The sequence below is a fragment of the Centropristis striata genome, chromosome 6, assembly GCF_030273125.1.
Source record: "Centropristis striata isolate RG_2023a ecotype Rhode Island chromosome 6, C.striata_1.0, whole genome shotgun sequence".
NCBI lineage: Eukaryota > Metazoa > Chordata > Actinopteri > Perciformes > Serranidae > Centropristis > Centropristis striata.
Window position 1 is genome coordinate 37,833,130 of NC_081522.1, and position 6,563 is coordinate 37,839,692.

The window sequence follows — 6,563 nt, forward strand, 5'->3', positions numbered from 1 at the left end:
AACAATGCACCTGAGGCTGCATTCATGACACTTCCTGTAAACGAGTCGCTCCCAGTGATGAATTTCTGAGGAAATTAAAAGAATTATGACTAAGACTTTCCGCTGAAAGTTCAGATCAGATCCAGGTAAGGAAAGCACCGGAGCCTCTAGGGGTCTCAAACTCAAATTACCTGGGGGCTGCTGGAGGCAGTATCAAAATGACCAAAAAAAAGACACAAAATTATTAAAAATAAATAAATAAATAACTTAAAAAAGACACAAAATGATTTTAAAAAATACACAGACTTACCAAAAAGACACACTATTTAAAAAAGACACAAAATTACTAAAAAACAAAACAAACTAAATTACTTTTAAAAAATACACAAAATGACCAGAAAAGACACAAAATAACAAAGACACAAAATTACTTAAAAAAGACACAAAATGATCAAAATAATACACAGAATTGCCAAAAAGACACATTATTTAAAAAGACACAAAATGACAGAAAAAAAACTAAATTACTTTAAGAAAAAACAAAATGACAGAAAAAAGACACAGAATTACCAAAAAAGACACAAAATTATTTTTTTTTAAAGACACAAAATTAAAAAAAGACAAAATTATTTAAAAAAGACACAAAATTATTTTAAAAAGACAAAATTTATTTAAAAAAAAGACAAAATTACCAAAAAAGTAATTAAGGGGACCTCCCACACACAACACGGTAAAGTGCCATTCATATAAAACTCACATTAAACTTTCATATATTTTGTGGGGGCCACAAAATATCATCACGAGGGCCACAATTGGGCCGCGAGTTTGAGACCCCTGCTCTAAGAGCTGCTGGAGCAGGAGGACGACTTTTAGAGTCTGAAGAGTTTAAGTCGAGGAGAAAACACCAGAAAGACGAAGCAGTGAAACTTAAACTAAGGTCAAAGTTCCTCTTCAGTTAGAACTTATTGTTTTATTATACTATGGACCCCGACCTCCTCCAGTAGAAACTGGCCCCTCAGCTCAGAGAGTCACAGAGCTGCTGGTCTGAAGATAAAAACTGAACCATGACATTGACATACAGTTGTTGTGGTTGTGACCTCTGCACCAACAGCCTCAGGTCCTTCAGCTGGGACAAAACAAGTTTTACACACCTGCATCTGTTGATTTTCTGCATTCTTCTGTGCACAAAGTCTCAGGATCCATCAGGCTGGACGGGGTCCATCGCAGGGTGTTTTCAGGTCTCCAGAGTGAAGGATTGGACCACAGGAGGACAGTCTTTGAAGATTATAAGGACATACTTTATTAAAACTAAATATCCATCCATCCATCCATCCATCCATCCATCCATTTTCTTCGGGTCGCGGGGGCAGCAGGCTAAGCAGGGCATCCCGAACATCCCTCTCCCCAGCCACAACGTCCAGCTCCTCCTGGGGGACCCCGAGGCGTTCCCAGGCCAGGAGAGAGATATAATCCCTCCACCGTGTTCTGGGTCTTCCCCGGGGCCTCCTACCAGTTGGACCTGGAACTCCTCTTACAGGAGGCGACCGGGAGGATCCTTACCAGATGCCCAAACCACCTCAGCTGACTCCTTTAGAGGAGAAGGAGCAGCGGCTCTACTCCGAGCTCCCTCCGGATGTCTGAGCTCCTCACCCTATCTCTAAGGCTGAGCCCAGCTGCTCTACGGAGGAAGCTCATTTCAGCCGATTGTATCCGCGATCTTGCTCTTTCGGTCACTACCCAAAGTTCGTGACCATAGGTGAGGGTTGGAACATAGATGGAGCGGTAAATCGAGAGCTTTGCCTTCAGGATCAGCTCCTTCTTCACCACGACGGTCCGGTACAACGCCCGCATCACTGCTGACGCCGCACCAAACCGCCTGTCCATCTCACGCTCCGTTCTACCCTCACTGCTGAACAAGACCCCCAGATACTTAAACTCCTTTTATATGAATTAACAATATAGCCATAATGGGGCACTATTCATTGTTTTGTGTTAAAATAATATTTTCTATATTTTTGATTCACAAATTCATTACCGTGATGCGTCCAGATAAATGTCATGGTTTCCCCCACACTTATATACAATAAATATTTAATAAACTTTATAAAAATAAATATACATTTGTTTAAAAATGTATAATTTAACAGAGTATAATCAAACATAACGGTTTTTAACAATGTATAAAGAACAAAATCTGAATGACAATTGATGAGAAAAAATGGTTAAATGTTACGGTAATGATAGAATTGTTTGAATTAAAATATGTGTATGCTTTAATAAAATACATTTTGGTGATACCAGCTACCCTTGAGCATATTTAAGTGCTTGTCAAAGAAGAAGAAAACTACTTTCGTTGTTTGTTTGTTTTTTTAAATGTCTTACAGTAATTAATATTGCTCACAGTGTCTCTAAAAATGTCAGAAATACCTTCACATTTTAAAATAGATTATAAATTCATATTAAACAGTGACTTTAGATTGTATATGTTATAAAGGGTCATATGTATTCAATGCTCTTGGATTTTTGCTATGAGCTGCACCATGTTGATGAGAATCACCCTGCGGTGTGTTCAGGGTCCTGTTGAGGTTTTCATTTCTGGTCTCTCTCTTCTTGAATTCAAATATATTTAGTATAAAATGATAGAACTGGATGTAACCCTCTTATATGTTAGATTTGACACCTTTGTTCACATTTGCAACTTTTAAAATTCTTTATTGAGCATGATAGTGTTTTGAAAGTAAAAAAAGATTCAAAATCACATTTTATGTTGGACTAAAGGACTAAAAAAGACACAAAAGACGCAAAATTACAAAAAAAAAAATACACAAAATGACCAAAAAAAGACACAAAAAGACTAAAAAAAAGACACAAAATGAGAAAACAAAATGACAAAAAAACAACAGAAGAAACAAAATGACCAAAAAAAGACACAAAATGAGAATACAAATGACAAAAAATAACACATTAGAAGAAACAAAATGACCAACAAAAGACACAAAAAGACACAAAATTACTAAAAAAAATACAAAAAATTACCAAAATTGATACTCTAAACACAGAAGACACAAATAAAATAGAGTCCCACTAGAATAAAAACAGGATCACACACAATCACAAGATCACATTTATGTTGGTTTTTCTTTGTTTCTTTTTGGTTCAAAATGTTGATCCAGTAAGTCAATTATAAAAATCAATTATTATCAGGTCATATAGGTGAAAACAATACGCCAACATGGCATTTAAACATTTTTAAGTGGTGAATACAGGCAGGATGGAAAGGATTAAAAAATGGACAAAATAGCCCAAAACTCCACAGAGTTAAAAGGAGCAGCAGTGAGATCATTCAGTCTGTGTAGTTACATCAGAATCCAGATAATAAACAGATATTAAATGGACGTTATGCTGAGTTATTGAGTCAGCTGCAGTTATGTCAGATAATAAACAGATGAAGAGGTTTTTACTTCTGATCTTCAGCGCGGTGAGTCTCAGAGAGGATCAGCTGTGCTGCGGCTGCTTTTAACTCCAGTTTCTGAGAAAGTGATGAGGTAACTGTTTATCAGCCTCAATCTGAGGTGACTTTATATAAAGTCAACATCAGATTAAGGCCAGCGGGGCCCGGCGTTCCCTCTGCTCTTTATTTCAGGCCCGGGGATTAGTGACCCAGCTTAAATACCTCACTGCAGATTCTCAGGGCTGCAACAGAGAGCAGGGACACGAACATCTCTCAGGGGCCACAGGGGGATCACAGGGGCTACAGGGGGCCACAGGGGGCCACAGGGGCCACAGGGGCCACAAGGGCCGGAGGGGCCACAGGGGGCCGGAGGGACAGTTTACAGATTTGTAGCATCACTAGTGGAAACTTCAACACCAATATGGGATGTCATGGACTTTGAGATCAATTTGTGGCTTTCGAGTTTGCTTTGTTGGTATTGACAAGGCCCCAAATTTATAACATTTACTAAATTATTTTCCACTGGAAGAGCATCATAAAAGGAACTTATTCAAGTTTCACGTCAATTAATTAAATTAAATTAAAAAAGAAGAAAAGAATTACAGCAACATAGTTGCAAAATTGAAATATAAAAAAACCTTAAATAAAAGACTAATAATATAATTATATAATAAAAAATATGAATAATAATAAGCATTATTATTATGATTATTATTGTTATTGTTATTATTATTTTAACAATGATAATATTAAAATCAAAATGGTAACATTTTATTTTTATTTTTTTTATATTATTATTATTATTATTATTATTAATAATAATAATAATAATAATAATAATAATAATAATATAACTTAGATTATAACTCAAATAAAATGGGGTAAAATGTCAAAACAATCATGAGCTAAAACTGAAATAAAAGACTAATAATATAATTATATAATAAAATATATATTATTTATAATAATAATAATAATAAAAAGTATTATTATTATTATTACTATTTTAATAATTATAATAATATTAAAATTAAAATTGTAACATTTTACCCCATTTTATTTTATTTCATTTATATTTTACATTATATTAATATTGCTTTATTATTATTATTATTATTATTAATAATAATATTAATTATTATTATTATTATTATTATTATTATTATTATTATTATTATTATTATTATTATCATTATTATTATTATAACAAAGTAAAATATAAATAAAATTTGGTTAAATTTCACAACATAAATACAGTAAGGTGCATAAATAAAATAGTGTAAATAGTGTATATAGTGTCTGGCTGAATAAATAAGTTTTAATACATTCCCTGTGTTTAAATATAATAAATGGTGTTGGAGAGAACAACAACAGGTCTGTCTGCAGGTCTCTGCAGGTCTCTGCAGGTCTCTGCTGCATCACAGTCAGATTTAGCTCAGCTGAGTCGGTCCTGGCCGGGACTGAAAATAGATCCAGATCAACTGACTCTGGATCTGTTTGGAGCTGAGAGATTATCGGCTGAGTCAGCGATCAGCTGAAACACAACGAGTGTTCACAAACAAACACAGAAACTCTTTCATGTGTCCAATCTGCCTCCTGATCTCTGCTGTCTGATAGAGATCAGCTTCATGTGCCGCTCTGCTGTAATTACAGTTATTTAAAGGCTGCTGCTGCTGCTGCGGCTTCTGGTTTCAGCCTGGCCTGCTCCCTTGTTGTTCCTCTGTGTGTTTACTGCACAACAACACAACAACACAACAACATGATTCACTCACTGTGCTGACATGACAAACTCTGAACCTGGTGAACACAAAAATGTCTAAAAACTGCCATGAATAATAATTTAAAAAAGTTGAATTATTCTTTTTCCATCTGGGTTATGTCAGTGACATTTTTGATATATATATATATATATATATAATAAATAATAATAATATATAGATCCCAATGTTTACCTCAGAGAACAAAGATGTCCCCAGTCTAAGTCTGTTATTAAATTCTATATATTATTATTATTTTCCACTTCCACTTATTTCATTTCTAACCATCCATTCTGATCATAACAGCCAAATTCCACAGAAAAAAACCCTGGCCCTCAGTAAACAGAAAAAATATATATCTTTTAATATTTAACAGGGGACAAAAATGTCTAAAATCTGCCATGAATAATTAAAAAAAAAAGTTTAATTATTCTTTTTCCATCTGGGTTATGTCAGTGATTTTTGATGCTTTTACTGAATCAATTTTATTATATTAACCCTTTAAATATCACATTTGAAATTCAATTTATGCATACTTTATGCTAGGTGGATTTTTTTTATTATTTCATTTTAATTATTTTCAGTGCTGATTTTGATGCATTTTTTGTTGCTGTCAGATTTAAAATCATTTGAAAAAAATCACAATGTTTACCTCAGAGAACAAGTCTGTGATTAAATTCTATATATTATTATTTTCCACTTCCACTAATTTAATTTTTAACCATCCGTTCTGATCATAACTACCAAAAAAACCTCGCCTTCAGTAAACAGAAAAAAATATATATATATAAATATATATATTTAACAACATTGAACAAAAGTTGTGTAGTGTAAACTGATATTTAAATTGATAAAATAAGTCAGAAAAACAAATATTTATTAAAACTATAAAAATTATAAAAAAAATAAATATATAAAAATACAATTTTATTAAAAGTATATTATTTAAAAAGAATATTTAAATAACAGTGTCTTTATTTAAAAAAAAAGTGGTATTAAAAGGGTTAAAGTTGTATATATATATATATATATATAATTTATTTAAATAAATATTAAATTATTTTTATCAATTTAAGTGGCGTATTAATAATACGCCACTTTTGTTTAATATTAAAAATTTATTTAAAAAAATTCTGTTAACTTAAGGCGAGGGTTTTTTCTTGTAAAACAGTAAAAACCAGAATTTTTAAAAAGGCATGACATAAAATAAAATGGTTTTAATGTGTTCCACTGGGACATTTTCACCCTCAAGGGTCTGCACTCTGAATTACTTTATTATAGGCTTATTAAATTACAACAAAACCTCACAATCTCAATAAGCACAGCCAGAATTATTGAAAAGATCTTTTAAGGTTTGCAAAGCCCCACAGCCAGAA